Below are 17,921 nucleotides of genomic sequence, written 5' to 3'. Positions count from 1 at the left end.
AAAGTGGGACATTTACAGTATGTCAATAATCCTTCATGTCACACATCAAATCACAATGTCGAGTACATGACACTGAGACAGCAAATGTCACCAACACCCATCACCACCTAACATTTTGCCACATGCCATATTTTCCCATTATTCAGGATTAGAAACAGGTGTCTGTGTGTGTCTGTGTGTGTATGCAGATGTATTAACACAACCATCACATGCCCTGAGTAGATCTGTGTTTGTTTTTTTGACAAGTGATCCTGTGTACTATGTGTGTGTATGTGTGTGTGTGTGTTGTCGTAGGCCAGTGACAGCTGAAGAAGAGGACTGTATTTGTGGAGGAACAGCATGGCTGCAGAGAGGAGTGGAGATCCTGAGGGAGGCCTAATGGTTCCACTCCTTCCTGCACAGAGATAAAGACTCATAATAAGCGTGTATGCTCACCATCTGGCCCTGTGCATGTGGCCCTTATGGAGGCGAAAGCAGCGCAATCTGTAAACGATCAGGAGCCATGGCGCTCCCCCTAGAGAGGCCGCCATGCAATCAAGGTGACAGATGGCAGCACCACTGCTGTGGCCTCATGGAGGAGATCAAAATCACCTTCAATAAACTCTGACTGGAATGGGCACAGGCCCCTCAAAAAGTCAGTTTGTCAGTCAAACTGTGGCAGCTTGCTGAAACAGGGGGAACACACAGCGGTCCGTCCGTCCACCGCCTGATTTCCATATTTTCCGTCTGACTGAGCCTGAACTGTGATCTTTCTCCAGTTGTCCTCTCGACTCGTGCCGGCGTGGGCGAGCTGGCTGCCAGGACTAGCAATGCTACTGGGGGAAAATTGAGAACATGATGCTGCTAATGTGGGGCAATAGGAGCGGATGGTGGCAGAGAGACATTAAATAACCGACTGGTACTCTATTTTTGATATGACAGGACCCCCATGGTTTGCCTCTCTTTGCTTATTTAATTACACATTTACACACACACAAACACACATGCAGCCACACAAAACTAACAACATTATACAGTATATAATAAAACGCATTACCATAAAATAGCTGTACATTGAGTGGAGAGCTCATACTGATTTCCTATCCTTTAATATTTTTTTGTTTTAACATCTGATGGAGCAGCATGGTCCAGCCTCCGCACCGTGTCTGTATCTGAGTGTTTGTGTCCTGAGCATGGAGATAGAAATGCTTGGGAATGCTATTTCACACATCCCCTTCATCTGATGCGCAGCTTCTGTCAGTGATGTGAGAAAAACAGCCTGACTCTCCAAGCTTTTTTTTGCACCAGTGCAAAAGTTCAAAATTGAAACGCCATCTGTTCAATAAAACTAATCTAGGCAGGGAGAGCCGCTTCCAAGGCTGTCCTGATTGGATGTGTTTCTTGTCTTTGAACTCCCTGCCACAAGGTTCAGAATCAACACAGGATATTGTCATTTGCAAAAGAAATTGATGTTGGGCAAAAACAAGCCCAATCCAAGTCTGTCCACAAGTTGTACATGATTAATTCTGTATATTTCCTATATGCTTTGTGATCATATGTAACATTCTTCTGTGTCCACAGGTCCTATTAATTCAGCTGCAGGCACTTTTATTGTACACTGTATATCTGGATTCAGACTCTTAACCATCTTTACTCTTCAGTTCTAATGAAATGAGAGGCCCTGAGCACTTTCAGAGAAAATCAATTGTCCTCTCTTCCGCTGCAGCCCTTAAACACTCACTTAGTTAATTGCCACACTTATTTGATTAATTGGACAAGTTCCTTTGTACTCTCTCTTTACCTCCCGTGTTTTATAGAGGTGTCCTGGAGTACTCTTAATCATCCACTTTTAAACATTTTTACAAATGTTAAATATGTGCACTTTAACTAATAATTAGATCAATTACACTAATTAGTATCATAAGTTGAATTGAAAACAGTAAAGTGGCTTTTAGGTTTCATATCCATAGTGTGCTGTCTTTTTGACTCCAGTCTTAAATCTGTGACCAGCGGCGGCCGAAATGTACTGCAAGGACACCAGGGCTCTGGTCGTCCCACTTAAGGTTAAAATAACAGTACTTAAAAATTCACCCAAATTGAATTGGTTTAACTTTGCCAAGAAATATATGAGCTGTAAGATGGCTTCACTTGAACTGAATCTTATGAGGGCTTTTTAAACCATTAGTTAGGTTTTAATATACCACTTCATATTCATAAACACTGTATATTAGAGCTACAGCTACACCATTATTACAGGTCTGAGATAGCCAGTTCTGTACAGAAAAGGAGTTTATTTTCTATAGACTGTCAATTGTACATTGTGTTTTTTTCTTTTAAAATATAGAATCGTGTAGTTGTAGTTGGGCCATGATTGTCCATAAAAATGTGCATAAAAAGAACCTTGACTTCAAAATTACAGTTGTCTTTCAGTGTGTAAAGCGAGTGCCTAATATTGGGATCAATTATGAAACATTTTTGATCTGCTTCCTCTCATCTTTATTTTTGTAGTGCAATTCATAGGAAAAGTAATCCACTAAAAAGAAACATTTTGACTCAGATGTCACTCATATCTGTTAATTTCAGGGTTTAATATTAACCTTAAAAGTAAAAAACTAACAAACAAATAATTCATTTATGTCCTAGTCACTGATGCAATTTTCACTGCAAGCCTGAGTTGTGTTTCAGCTTGTTTGTGTTACTGTGATAAATTGATTAGCTTTGTTTGAAAATATGCAACACTAAAGCAAAAAATATAAACCAAGTTTTTAATCTAACACAATGCTTTTTATGCTGCATATTATTAAATGATTGTGTTAAGTAAAATAAATTAAAGATAGATGACATAATTAAAATTTTTATTGCAGAATATGAATATTTCAAACGGTTCACCAACAGAAAGCAGAATGTTCTTCCGGTATCATTTTAAGTGGCAGGTAGTGGGCGGGGCCTGTCATTAGCTCTCAGGTGTGCTGCTGCGTCGCGATGTTTGGAGGACGTTGAATTTGGGAGCTGCTACTGTAATTGTATCCCTGTCCTTGGCTAAAAACGGTTCGGCTTTATTTATACGGAGTTATTTTATTTTATTACATGAAGGAGCATACTGTTCGCCGACTGATGGAGCCTTTACAACCTTCAACTTCAGGTAAGCTTCCAACAAGCATCTGCCCCCTCTCTCTTTCTAACCTCCGTTTTAGCTCATTTCGTTCACAAATCGTTTGCGACATCCAGTTGAATACAGTCAAAAACACAAGACAGCCTATTTATTGTTCAAACTGGGAGACTTTATGTGTTAAAATATACGCTAATTTTGAATTTTATGCATTCTGTTTTTGTTTGTTTTACACAACGTCCCAACTTTTTTCGATTTGGGGTTGTAGGCCTATGTCGTGAACCTGTGTTGCTTGCTTCTGGGTCAAATATTCAGTGCTCCTGCAGAGGATTGACTGCAGGTGGAGCATTGTTGATGCTAGACTGATGTAAGTGTAATGAATAGGCCGGTGGCTTACTTCTCAATGAGCTAGAGCTGCAACCATTTATTATTAGTGATATTAATGTGATGATTACTTGATTACAATCTTGAAACATAAAAAAACGACCATTACGTTTAACCCAAGGTGGCATGATTAGATTGGCATTCATTTGCAGTTATATGAAATGGCAGAAGGAACAAATCCTCACATTTAAAGGAATAATCATTTGTAGTTCAGTTACTCACCCTATGTTAGCTTGAATTATTGAATTGAAGAAAACTTGTATTTCTTGCCCCCCTCCACTTTAGAACAGTGAGTCCAAAAACTGAGAGAATTCTTCATGAATTTAAGTTAATGGGGGGCTGTATTAAGCAGTAAACAGTAAAACAATTTTTAAAAAATCTGTGTATTGAATAGTTATCAATCGTTTCAACTCCAGTGTGACTACTAGTGAGCAGATAATTTAAAGCCATAGTGTGTGTGCTGGAATTTTGTAGTACATGTCAGCGAGTGCATGCAGTAAAACAAGTAATATTTACTAAATCACATAGCATAGGGGTCATATTTTAAAGTAGATAAGGGTGGAAGATGTTTTTACAAGTGAAAATGATGAAGACAAGATGTTTGGGTAGGATGACATGATGCAGCGTTTGGTTCGTTTAATTTATTCGGCCTTGTTATAATTCTTTGATTAGTCACTCTGTTCTGAGAAGAAAAAATGTGATGACAAGTTTGAACCCAGTTGACCCTCAGAACCAAATGTTCCCTTAAAGACGTAATGAAGAAAATGTGAAGAAGGGCGATTGGGTTGATCCTGAGTGGAAATTTTGGCTTTGGGGTCTTTTATGATTGGATTAAATCACACTGATTCATGAGTGAGCTCACACAGTTCCCATTGCTTTGTCAGATGAGGGTTTTAATTTGAGCCTCACCTGATGGATGCTGGTAATTTATGCTGATGAGAAATAAAGCATCATATTTTCCTTTATCTCCCCCCACCTATCAGAACAGAAGAAGATTTTTCCAGAAGGGTATAAGGAGAGCTGGTTGATTAGTTGTAATGTGACCGCAGTACCCCACAGGCTGAAATTTATGTCCTCCATTTGAACTGTGTCTGCGTGTGCTGTATACATCAGGTTTGTTAATGAAATTTGTCGCCAGGAGGGAGTCTGTGGCTGTGGTCGTTCAGCACCTTGACACATAATTGTGTGAAATCTAACCTTTCAAACTTCAAGTCAGCACTACTTTAATTGTAATATTATTATTCCCCCCATCTAAACATAATACATTGGGTGTCTTTATGGATTATTGCTTTCAGACTGTTGATGAACTAATAGAAATAATGGAATTGTGTTTGAGTTTTATTTAATTATCGTTCCTATTGTCTCCTCTGCTGCTTTAAATGGTACATGGATAAAACAGAATTAGTTTTACATCAGCAGTGTCAGCATGCCACAACACTACTATACCTGGTGTGTGTGTGTGTGTGTGTGTGTGTGTGTGTGTGTGTGTGTGTGTGTGTGTGTGTGTGTGTGTGTGTGTGTGTGTGTGTTCAGTGCTGTGCTGCAGTAGCATGTGGAGCTGTGTATGCTGCTGTCCTCTCTGTCCCGGCTGTGAGTGTATGACTGACAGGTGTCAGGCTTGTCATGGCTTCCCAGACTGCTGTGGGTGAGATGTGCAGGGACAGGGAGAGATGGAGGCGGCGGAGGAGAGGGACGGCGGGAGATTCTGTCATCTCATTCAGGCTTTTCCTCTTTCTGACACGCATCCTCACCCCCGTATTGTCTATCAGCATCAGCAGATGACTGACAAAGGAACTGCTCAGCCACAGACAGGTCCACATCAAGACTGCGTGTGTGTCTTTGTACTGCATGCACTTACACAAGTGTTAACACATGAGATGATGCCACGCCACCGCTTTGCGAGGTCAGCGTTTCCTCACAGCGATGATCAGATGTTGCAGTGTTAGCATACAACTGAGCCTGCTGCCTCCTCACTGCCCTCTGCCCTTCACACACTCGCTGACTGACTCGACTCTGGCCATCAAAATGCTGAGCGCTTTCCAAAAACTTGATTTCACAAATGGAAAAACAGCATCTGCTTTCCTACAGCTTCACATATGGCGGACATAGCTGCTCATATGAACTGAAGCAGGTAAGCAGGGTAGGGGGTTGGCCCCTGGGGACCTTGAACAGAGGGCCTGGCCCTGGGGACTGTGTTGGGCCACTCTGCAGTGAGGACCACGCTGTCTCAAGCCAGATGAACCTGCATATGAAATGAGGCCACAGAGCAAAGAGAGAGAGGGACCATGAACATGACAGAGAGTAGAGGATGTACATATGTTGTGTACTCGTTATCAAAGGCTAATTGGAATGATTTTAATAAATACTATGTAATAATGTTTTAAGAAAAAGCAAGCATGATTGTGTCAGTATTGAAGATGGCTGTTGTTAAAACCATTTACCATAATCTCATACTGTATATAAAAATATTTTTGTTTTTTTTATTTATTTTTCTCCTCCCGCATTCGATTGCATTTAGCAGTATGCAAACCACCATGCTTTCTCATTATTTTGACCCACAATCCTCAGCCAGTATATGCCAGAGGATCAAAGTTCAAGATGCCATGTCATGTTGTAGTAACACTGTCGACATATGTATGCTTGTGGCTTGTGCCTGTAGACGAGCTTGCCGCAAGTCTTCTTATGCAAATAATTCTGAATGGGTGCGTTTTGAAGTGGCACTGCACTAGTATTGTACAAATACCAACTTGTCCCAGAGCAGTAAATAAGTTCTGGTACGCCAGTGTGGGAAAGTCGGCACAGACACTTGACATTTTCATTTTTATTTGACAGATGCCAGAGTAAAAAATTAGGCAGAAGGTGAGAGCGGTATGACATGCAACAAAAGTCCCAAGATTGGAATCGGACTCGGGATGTTGCGATTATAAGGCATGTAATGTGATCTCTTGGTGCTCTGACTTTGCAAATTTGTGAAGGGTAGTCACTTAATGACTCTTGTGTGGAACAAAGCAACACTTGATCCTCCTTTGCTCTGTAGGCTACCCAGTGTCCAGCCGCTTTGGGAGGTGGGATTTACCTCGTATTCAGGAAGTATTCCCAATGTTCTTGTTGTCTTGCTGTATGGCAGTGGCAGAGGTTAATGATAGTAAAGTGTTGTTTGCTAGTGCCTGCAGTTTGTTGACAACCCACACTATTTCTTGTCCCCTTCTGCTATTTTGGTCTGACTGAAGCTGTTTCCACACCATGCCCACACCTTGGATCTTACTCCCTGAGGTATGTTAGGTGTAGTCATGTTATCTTCTTTTTTTCCTCCTCCCCTCCTCTCCCCCGCCTCTGGTCTCGCTCTCCTGGCGGCATTACTGGTGATCACAGCGTGACAGACCGTCCTTGGGGAGCCAGGAGCACCGTTTACAACTCTTTTGGTGTCAATGCCTCCTGTCCGCTCCAATTTCCACCTCACTACTGTACTCCCCTCACTTGTCCCTATTTGGGATGTGCACATCTATTACACAGAGGGGAAGATGGGTCAGAGTGAATGTTGACAGAAAAACACACTGGTAACCCTTTATGTGACACACATACAGATGAACACAGACAAACACACACATGCATAAATTAGAGATTAGCTATCAGTTAGTTATATCATTACCAATATCCACCTGTAGGCAACCCAGAGTAGAAATGTGTAATGATTGCTAATTGCCTTGTTAGTATGAAAACAAAGCAGCATTTTTTTCTGGTGCTGAAGGGCTAAATTACCAGGAAACAAACAAGTGGAGGGGAACATGTGAATAAGGATGTTTTTACATGAGCATCTGTGGATACAGCTGCCGCTCGCTCTGACCATCCTGCCTTCTCCTCTCTCTTTTTCTCAGGCTCAAACAAACAAAACCAAACAAGACAGCAGCCTCATGTGCCTGTTTTGGGTAAGTGTTATAATCTACAGGCCCAGTTGTTTATGACACCAGTTCATGTCTTTTGTTTTTGCAAGCAGCAGAGAGACACATTAATCAACCGCTTATGATGTCCCCCAGTGGAAAGTCTCTCCTTTTTATGAGTTTGTTTTTATTTGTGGAACACTGAAACGATGAACCACAGCTACTATGCCGCATCAATAATGTGGCAGATTGAAGTAACCACTAGTGTATCCTCTGGTAATGGTGGTAACAAGTGGCACTCCTGGGCATTTGTTTCTTTTACAGTGAAGCACAACTTTAGCAGAAGCTGTCATGCTGATGATGAAACACACACTCACTTGCTTCCATGGTCTATCTTTTACTCCGTCTCTCCTCCCGCCTCCCTCTTTGTCCCCAGAGAAATGTGTTTACCACGGCAGTCACCTGCCACTGCAGGAGCTAGAATGAGATTCAGTAGCCTTTTGTCCCAATCAGCTTTTCCTATCAGGCTAAATGCTCTCTGGAGACGGGGCTTATTACATGACACGATCCTCAGAGTAGATAAATGGTCCTCCATGTCACAAGCCGGACCCCACTCGTGGGGGGGTCGGTGGGGGCGAGGAGACAGACAGCTTGGGGCTCAAGAGATGAAAGGAGCCCACAGCCTTACTGACGTTTTAATCAAAAACAGTTAGCACCGAATGAGTCTGTTTGCAGGCGGAGATGCAGGGAGGCTTTTCAATGATGCCGACTGAAAATATGCAAGGATTGAAATGCAGACCTTGCTGACATATAATTTACCTGCTGTCAGTCTGTATGGGCCTGTTTTATCATGAGTGCTTGTTGTGACACCCCCCACCCCCACCCCACTGAAGCCTGACACACAGAGACACACCCCTCCTTTCCCTTCTACCACCTGTTTCAACCTCAGCTGATCTGCACAAAAGCTATATGAGTTTCTGAACTACATTGCATTTTCTTTTAGGGTTACGAGTCTATAGTAAAGACAGTCTGATGTCAGTTGTCATGCTTTAGATGGAGCCTGTCAACACTAGGGGTGTAACGCTATGCAGAAGTCACAGTTTGGTTTGCTGCTGAGTTTGATACAGCAGAAAAAAAAACAAAATTGGCAGGATATATTCCTTTTTCCATTTATTTTGGTCAGACAGTTGCCCAAGTCTTGCAGAAAAAAATGCTCTTGCTGGGGACTGATATAACTTTGTTAAACTGTCATTGTAAAATAAGGATAATATCAAACACTTCTGTATTACACTGTATGAACACTCAACAAACACTCTCCCAGAAGGCAACATGTCATAATAGTCTATACTTTATATATAGTCTAAACTTGTGCATGAGGACGATTGTTGTAATAAATTTGACTGTATTTAAACATTCAAAGCACCAAAACATTGATTGGCACATATTGATGCAGCGTTGAATGTGCTCCCATCTCCTACAGCGGTCGAGCAACGCAGACATGCCATCCACGTCTTATACAGAACTGCATTGTTGTTGTAGATGTCTGGGAACCCACAGGCGGCTTTTTTTCATTTGCACTCACCATAGTGTGACTGACTCGCATGCCAGTCCACTTATACTAACCTCAACAAGTGTGGCTAAATCTTCCCTGGTGGAACTTGCGCTTGTGAATTTTGGTCCAACATTATATGCATCAATCTGCATTCTGTGTGCATAGTAACGCTCCTGTATTGTGAGGGTTTGGTACAAATACATGATGAGCCCTATTAATAACATTAAGATGATATATAGTAATTAAGTGGACCTAAAGTTCCTACACTGTTCATCTGATGTAGATGTTAACACCCTCAAAATAGAGCAGAATCAGCAATTTCACCTCGTAGACATCGTTTATTTGAAATTTCACAAGCTTGACAACAAACAAAAGATGTATTATTGTCCAAAATGTTTTTCATGTGTTTCAAAACCAAGCGTTGGTGGTGGCTTGATCAACATGTAGACCCTCTGAATGCACAAACTTAAGGTATTCTCATAGGGAAATAAGAAATAAAGGAAACAACACTGTCCTCCTGAGAAGAATGATGGCAAATTAACTACATGTAATAATGTTGAAGTGACAAAGCCCTGAAGCAGCCATAGAAATTATGACGAGCAGTAAGTGAAGTGAATATAGAGAGACACAATCTCCTCACTTGACTTTAGCTAAAAAAGTTATTTAAACCCAAACCACAATGTTTCTTTATCCTTAAAGTAGCTTATAACGTATTTTAACCATACAGCCCTACAAAGCCTAACTGCAGTAACCACATTTTTGGTCAAAATTGAATTATAAATGGGCGTCCCGGTTGCTCACACTGGTAGAACGTTACCATTTAGGCCGTAGGGTTCGAATCCGGCCTGTGCTCCCTTTGCCGCATGTCCTCCCCTCTGTCACCCCCTTTCTATCTGTCACTTTCAATAAAAGCATGAAAAATACCAAAAAAAATAATAAGAAAAAATTGAGTTATAAATAAAATTATCTCTTTGATGTCTTTTTTATGTTGTGACAGAGTTTTGTATTATAATTTTGCTTTATTTCAGAGAAATAATTATATAAAAATTGCAGTAACTACAATATCCAACTTAAAATCACAGCAGACTGCAGTAAATTCACTTACCGCTGTCTGCTTTGACTATGATACAGTGTAGCCTTCTACTTCTTCAATGTGTTGAATAATGAAGACAAGAATAATAGAAATTATAAGTAAAAAGTAACACAAAAGTGAGATAAAATTATATTAAGTCTAAAATACACACATCATTAAATAGAGTTGTTAAACACTTCTAAATACACTTATAACAAAATCAATTGGAAAATGTTTATTGACTGAAAACAAAATATGAAAATTGAAAGAAGAAAACAACACTGTAGTTACTGCACTTTGTTTGTGCATTACTATTCGAATCTTTTACAGCAATGCAAAACCAGAGTGCAGTAACTAAATTTTTGGGGTCAAAGGTCAAAGAAATTGTCATGATTTTTTAGCATAAAAATTACATCATCAATACATGTAGAAATAAGTGTCATATCACTTACATACCAATAACCCATTTGGCAGCCAGATAAAAAATGTCAAGAAACTTTAAAGCAGTTTTTCTCAGTTTTACCCTTTGTGTAGCTCCTGCAGTAAGGCTTTGTAGGGCAGCATAGTGATGTAACATTATAAACTAGAAGGGGACCTCTGAGGCCATGCCTTGTCTCGGATCTGCTCCAAAATGTAATGGGTTCCTCCTTAGGGTACGTTATACCCTTCTCCAAAGTTTCATGAAAATGTCATCAGTATTTTTTAGTTATAATCCTGACAAACAGACAAACAAACTGAATTTAAAACATAACCTCCTTGGCGGAGTGTTTATAAAACATTTAACGTAGTAGTGGTAAAGTAATTGAGAATGCAGGATTGTTGCAATGCAAACATTGTCAGCATTGTTTCTCTTCAGATGACGATCATGTGTGTATAATTCATATGCAGTGTATGTTTATTTTTACTCTATATGCGGCATCACAGTATGAAATATGTATCCTAACATCCTGGTGTTGACTGAGCAGAGTCCCCTTCTGGTGCTTATGGATGTTACCTCAGTTTACCTCCGTCACATCTGATTTCTCCCTCAGGATTCGGATGTTTAGAGAATGTTATACACCGGGAATCTCAAACATTAGCATTTCTGTTAAATTATTCATTTTTGCACGCTTTAATCTGAGTCAGAGAATCCAGCGAACAATTTTCCACACTAAGAACTACACAACTAATTGTTAAACACACTCCACTGGGTTTTAAAGATGTTGTCACAGACTTTTCATCAAACATTAACGCGTGGTACCGATGATTTCATGCAGTTCGGTCTTAACATCTCGCTTTTAATGGTGCTCTGAAAAAACCCCAACATTAAAACTAATCGTAAATTACAAAATGATAATGGGAGGAGGGAGAGGGAGAAAAGGCTCTGCTCCCCGACCGGTCATAAGTTGATCATCTTAAGCTTCGAGCTGCAGGTAGGCGGTGACAGCTGCTTAATTTGGTTTTGTCACCGGGGTGACTTAATCCTGTAACGGGCCCCAGTGACAGCGGCCTAACAGACGGTTGAGAGACAGAACGGCACTCTAGTTGCCCGTTTACAGATGCAGCAATAGAAACCAAGGTCACTTTAATTAACTGCCAAATTACAATTTAAACGATAATACTAATCACTCACTTTTCGGTAGCAAGAAGCTATTGGCTGTCATGTTAATTTAAGGCTGCGGGGGAAAATGGACGTTTCCACCTCTGCCTCACAGTAGGGCTCGAGTCTCTGCTGTCCTGTTTTCATTTGCTCTGTGTGCTACCACTTTTCCAGATCAAGAACAGGGTGACCTAACTGTTTTATACAGTTTAGCCTTGCTCTAGTGTCTATTCCAACATGCCCACATCTGTTTGTTTGATTTTCCTCTTCCATTTAATCTGTCTCCTCCTCTCAGTCTTCACTCTCTGAAGGATTTCAATTAGACACCATTGATACCTTTTGTCTGTGTGTATTCCCTGTTGATGGGCTAAAGGCCCTCACTGCTGCAGCCTTTAACTTTCAAGTGTCTGCAATTGAAGTAAATGGTACTCTCAAATCTACAGACTTCCAAAATTCTTACTTCATGGTTTTGAATGAATATATTATATTCAAGTGCAGTCACTGACAATTTCAGTGCATAAAAACATGAAATTGACTGGAATGACTGTTGGCTTTCAGGCATTTGTTAAAGGGATACACAGAATTATTGAAGTGTGGTTGGATGAGGTACTTCTCGATAGTCAGTGTATTGCCTACTGTAGATGGCGGTCGGCACATTCCAGTTTGGAAGTGCAGGAAGGACTAACTGCAAAAAAGCTGAGCAATCCACTGCTGTGGATGGGGTCAGCAGCAAATATATAAGTGTTTGCTATATTCATTTCCACCACATTATCTTTCTGTAGACAGCCCTCTTTAAGTTTACATGGGCAGGCTGCAGCCATTATGTATGCTGTCTTCAAAGCCACCAGACTCCATTGACAAAAACAGCAATTTTACACTGCAGGAGTTGCTGGTACCGGTTCGTTTGTTTGTTGTGGCTTAGTTCAATCTGAACTAATCTTTTAAATCACCAAAGTCAAACATTAACACAAACTAGGTGAACAAGGCAACAGTAGACTAGCAAATTGTGTTCTTTGAGGTATTTTTGTCAAAAGTTTGGTAGTTTTTGAGAGAGCCTGACATGTTATCTGTCAGATAGGGCTGTCTTTGTTATGCAAAAGTTAAGATATTATTTTCCAGTAAAAATGTACATTCTTAATATAGAATTTTAATAAAACACTAAGTACAAGTACCTGTTATTTTAGGGCTGCAACCAAATGTGCTTTTCCATAATTACTTCATCTGCATCTTTGTTAATGAATACTTTGTCTAGGAAATGTTAGAAAAAGTGAAAAATGCCTGTTACAATTTCTCAGACTCAAACTGACACATTTGATTTCATTTTTAAGTCCGACCAGAAGTCTGAAACCAAAGATATTCAGTTAGCTATGATAGAAGAGTAAGAAAACTAGCAATTAGTCACATTTAGAAGCTGAAATCAACCATCAAAATTGTTGCAGATTATCAATTGACTAAATTATTAATTGACTACTAATTTCAGCTCTACTCTCCATGACTTAGATTTCTGGCGTCTGTGTTTTGTGGTGGACTTGCTGTAGAGACTAGGTAAGTTCCAGACCATGGGATATGTATTCAAGCCAACCTCCACCCCATTACAGTTACTGCCCATCTGCCACTGCTGCCACTCGGAGCCCTCCTAAAGGTTACTCATTTACATATGGGGGGTGGGGGTAGGGGTAGGCGGGGTGGCAGCGTCCACTGATAACAGAGCTTCAATCAATCAGTGCTTCATGATTAGTCCCATGTAAAATCCCAGCAGTTGGTTAAAACTCTGCCTGCTTGCCTCGTTGCCACTTTTCAAATGAGGTCCTGGAATGCCATGACAACTAACTGGAAACAACTGAATGGAAAAATTCATAATTTCTCGGATAAATTATGACTGGGTGCCTGAAATTGATTTATTATTGTGATCGTTAGCCATATGGCACAGGCTGCTTCCCCCCGCCTAACATTCAAAAATGTGCGATTACAGGGCTAGGTCAGTGCAACCTTTACCATTGCACAAATGAATCTAAGTCTAATCTGAAGGGAAGGACAACAAAGAAATTAACTTGTATTTCTTAAAGCTGCATACATAATGAAACATTGGAAGATATGAAAACAGCAGACATTGTGCAGTGCCCTGATGGAGAGGACAGAATTATTGTAATTTTCATTTTTTAATATTTAATGAAATCTAAATTAAGATTGCTTGTTGTTCTCAGTAAGAGGTCTCAGTTGAACAGGACATCCCTAAACACGGTAAAATTAGTTGACAACAATATCACAACAAGGTCCATTTAGTAGCATTTCTACTTATTTTCATCCCATCACATAATCTTCTGATGGAATTTGCCCATTTATCATGTAAATCTCAAGTGAATGTTGAAAGTTTGAAGTTGAAAAATTGGGATTGAATTTCCGTCTTGGTCTTGGAAACAGCAATTCACAAAAATAATGTCATCTCAAGGTTCATTAGGAGCTTTCACATATAACGCCGGCTGCTGTTGATGGAAGCTTGGCTTTTTAAAAATGGTGGATTGATGTATTGTGCTTGTGACAACTCTGTCTGACCAATCAGTTGTTTGCTGTGTTTTAACTTCACCTTCGAGGATTGTCTCTGTTTGCTTGAAACCTCAACAGCGATGGTACCAAAAATGGTACCAGGTACTTTCAACGAGTTTTTGCTAATGGAAAATTAAAGAAAGAGTGAGTCAAGTTGAGTCCAGCTGTGTTGTACCATAAGTGGAAATGCAGCATTTGCCTGTCTTCCCTTTGGTGCAGAGCAGCAAGGTTTTAAGAGCTTTTTATGCAGAACTGCTGTCTAAAAATAACTCTTTAAGCGTGGTGAGAGTGAATCAAAAGAATGAGCTGAAGGACACTAAAGCACTGCTTAGAGGGGAATCGATGTGTAATTCTCTGTGGATTCGACACAATGCACAAGTTTTTTCACACACAAGAACTTATTTGATCCATTTTAACAATGATATTGATTAGAGACTTTAAGGACATTTTGATTGAAATGTTACTTCTTAAGAGTTTGTGGTTGGTCATAAAAAGCCTTAGTTTAATGACCTAAAATTAGAAAACTATACTGACAACCATCGCAATGTTCCCTTTGTCCTGAAGAGGATGAATGGATAACCTTACATGATACTTAATGAAACATGTTTTGAACTTGTTCTAGACTCATGTCATTTCCTCAGAAATGTGCCCTCTTGAGTCCTCTCCCCTCCTCCTTATCGCACTAGCAATTACACCAAAAGTTAAAGCTTTAGGAAAAAAAATGTATTTGTAATTATTTGCATGTGGCCTGCCAACATTTACATTATCATTTCTGCTTCATAATAATTGCCTGGTTCTTCCCATTGGCTCAGGGCAATGTTGTATTAGATTGTAATCTCCAACACTGTTTCCTGACACAAACTTGATGTGTCACCGTGATTGGCATGGAGGAGATGACATGACAGAGCTGGTTTTGGGGGACTGACAGATAGTTGGCAGGTTAAGGCTCCCCTGTTGGGTGCTGCGCTGCCTCAGGACAGTCACCTGTCAACTCAGGTGAAGGCTCGTCATAGCTGATGACTGGGAGCAGCAGAGTGGATATAATGGGATGAGCAGACTGACACAGACGTAGTGCAGGACTCCCTTTGTCTGTGGGCAAAGGAGTAGACCCTGCTTCAGTCAAGAGTGCCGCCATGCTGAATAACGAGTATAAAGAGTTTAAACACTGTGGGGGTGATGTGTTGGCATTTATGTCCGGAGCACACGATTGATCCACGTAATGTTCAGTCCCATGATTTCAGGTGTTTAGAGTCTGCCAGTAACTTTATAGTAACACTTACTGAATAACCCTGCAGGTGAATGAACAAGATAAGTCTAAGATAACTTAGAAACTCAGTCAATTTACTCTCAGTCTGCTTTCTTTGTCAGACCTAATTGACCGAAGATCCAGCTTCATCACAAGAAGTTTTTCCGAACTCATCTAGACAACGTTAAGAACATCCAACAGCGAAATAAAGGTGTGTGCTTCTGTGTACGTTTGACCACATCGTCTGTGAGTTTTGGGAGTTGTGGTCTGGGGGGTTGCGCGTGTGAAACCAATTGCTGTTGCCGTTTTTGTTGAGTTTCTTCAAAAGACCGTCCTGCCAAGCACAGAGGGAGCATGTGTCCATCAAAGTCAGGCTGATATGAGGCGTGAGGGCTGAGGCCTGCTCGCAAGATGGAAGGGTGGGACTGACTCATACAGAAGCTCAGGAATCAGCATGTCACTCTCAGCGCAGCACACTGCCACACTGCATCAACACTGACTCTGTGAAGAAACTTCGGGATCACGTTCAGAAAACAATATGCAACAATATCAAGAGATGAGCAAAAAAAAATGAATCTACAGTAAAGGACACAATAAAACTGATTGTTCAGAGGAAGATTTGGCACAAACAGATACACAAGAAAAGTTGCGCGTCATTATAAAACCATTATGTTAGTGATTAAGGGTGTGACGATACTCTCAGCTTACAAGACGAGACACGATATTGGGTTCACGAGAACGAGACAAGACAAAATTTTAAGAAAACTACAATGACACAATATATGACTGGACCAACAGACTTTTATTTAACCGAGTTGCACATGCAGAGATGTATTTTGAAATGTTTTATTATAACTCTTTACATGCATGATGTAAGCATGAGCTTTTATTAAACTTCTTCTTCCATAAATTGAAACTAAAACTAAAATTGAGGAAAGTTAAAATAAGATAAACAAAAAAAAATAAAATCCCCCAGAGGGATTAATGAGACTCCGGAGGTGACGTATGGTTTTTTCTATCGTCGCGTAATCACTTAGCAACAGTTGCAACCGTGATCCGTGATCACATACACGATGGATTAAACACGGGAGACACAACTGTGGCCGCCGTCACTAACTGCACAACATCAGCTGTGGATCAAAACAAAGTAGCATGGTTAATTATAATAAACATATCGATCTTGAATTAAACGGAATCACTAACTGTGCACAGAGTGTCTGGTGCTTGTTGTAAACAAACAGAGATCGCCAAGTGAACACCTCCTGCAGCAGCACATACACACTGTACTGCTACAGAGCTAACTGTTAGCTCAAATAGAAATTTGGATAACTCCCAAATCTCGCGAGACAGATTTTCAATGCGATGAGAAATATCGTTGAGTTTAATCTCGCAAGTTCTCGTCACACCCTTGTTAGTGATGGATATAAGGCAGAAAAATGAACAATATTATATAAATGATGCCTGTACGTTTACTTGAAAAATCTACTTACTTCAAATGAAATATCTACACATTATCTAAGCATTTATAAGAAGTTATGTCATTGATAATCACCATGCTACAAAGGCATTGAAACATTTGAGCATTTTACACTCAACACTCATATATATATATATATATATATATATATATATATATATATATATATATATAAATAAAATACTAATTTTAACACTCATAAACACATAAAAGTCACTGTATTTCCGTTTTTCTGAAGTTAGGTTTTGATATAATTAGATGACCTTTTATTAATTTAATTGTTTAATTAGACTAGGGTTGAAGAAGGTTGCATGGTGTTGTTTTTTCAGGTTTCAGGGCTGATAATGATTATGAGTACTCAAAGGAACCCAATAAACTGATTTACATTTGACTTTGTAGTGTTCTAAATCATTTTTAGTACAAAGACATTTAAACTAATGTTTGTGTTGTAGTAAAAAAAAGAACCTTCCACAATTATCTTTAAAAGGTTTAACATTATCCTAAAAAATAAGTCACCAGAACATGAAAACCTTCTTTGATCATGAAGCCCATTGCAGACTGTAGTCTCTACTAACCATGACAAACAGATTGACAGGTGCTTCATTAACGGGTCCGGTGCAGGTTGAATGCACATGGGCAGGTCTGCAACATATACTGTACGTCTTGCATATTAAATGTTGGTATCCTCACTGCGCTGCATTTTTATGAACTAAGATAACCTGGTCATGTGTCCCATCTCTCGTCTGCATCCAGGCACCATATCACTCTCTGTTCCTCTCCTTGCAGTTCTTCTACTCATACAACAGTAACTACATTTCTAGTGGAAACACTGGGGTAGTTTGTAACTTCAGTGTAGAGGTTTGGGATGTCAGTAATATGTGCTGCCTAATGTTCGGATTTGGAAAGCGGCTGATTGTTTTGGCTGTGCCCACTAGCTAGTTCCCCTCGGTCTCGGTTAGCCGATACAAAAGTACCTGTATGGGAACAAACTTAGTTCGAATGTGACGTAAATAGTTCTGCGACACTAAAGTGATTATTCTGCAACAATTTTGACCGTGATGTCAGTGAGGCAACACTGATAACAGACCAACGCGGCAAGTC

This window comes from Centropristis striata, chromosome 23 (genome assembly GCF_030273125.1).
Source record: "Centropristis striata isolate RG_2023a ecotype Rhode Island chromosome 23, C.striata_1.0, whole genome shotgun sequence".
Classification (NCBI taxonomy): domain Eukaryota; kingdom Metazoa; phylum Chordata; class Actinopteri; order Perciformes; family Serranidae; genus Centropristis; species Centropristis striata.
Note: the sequence above shows the minus strand (reverse complement) of the source record.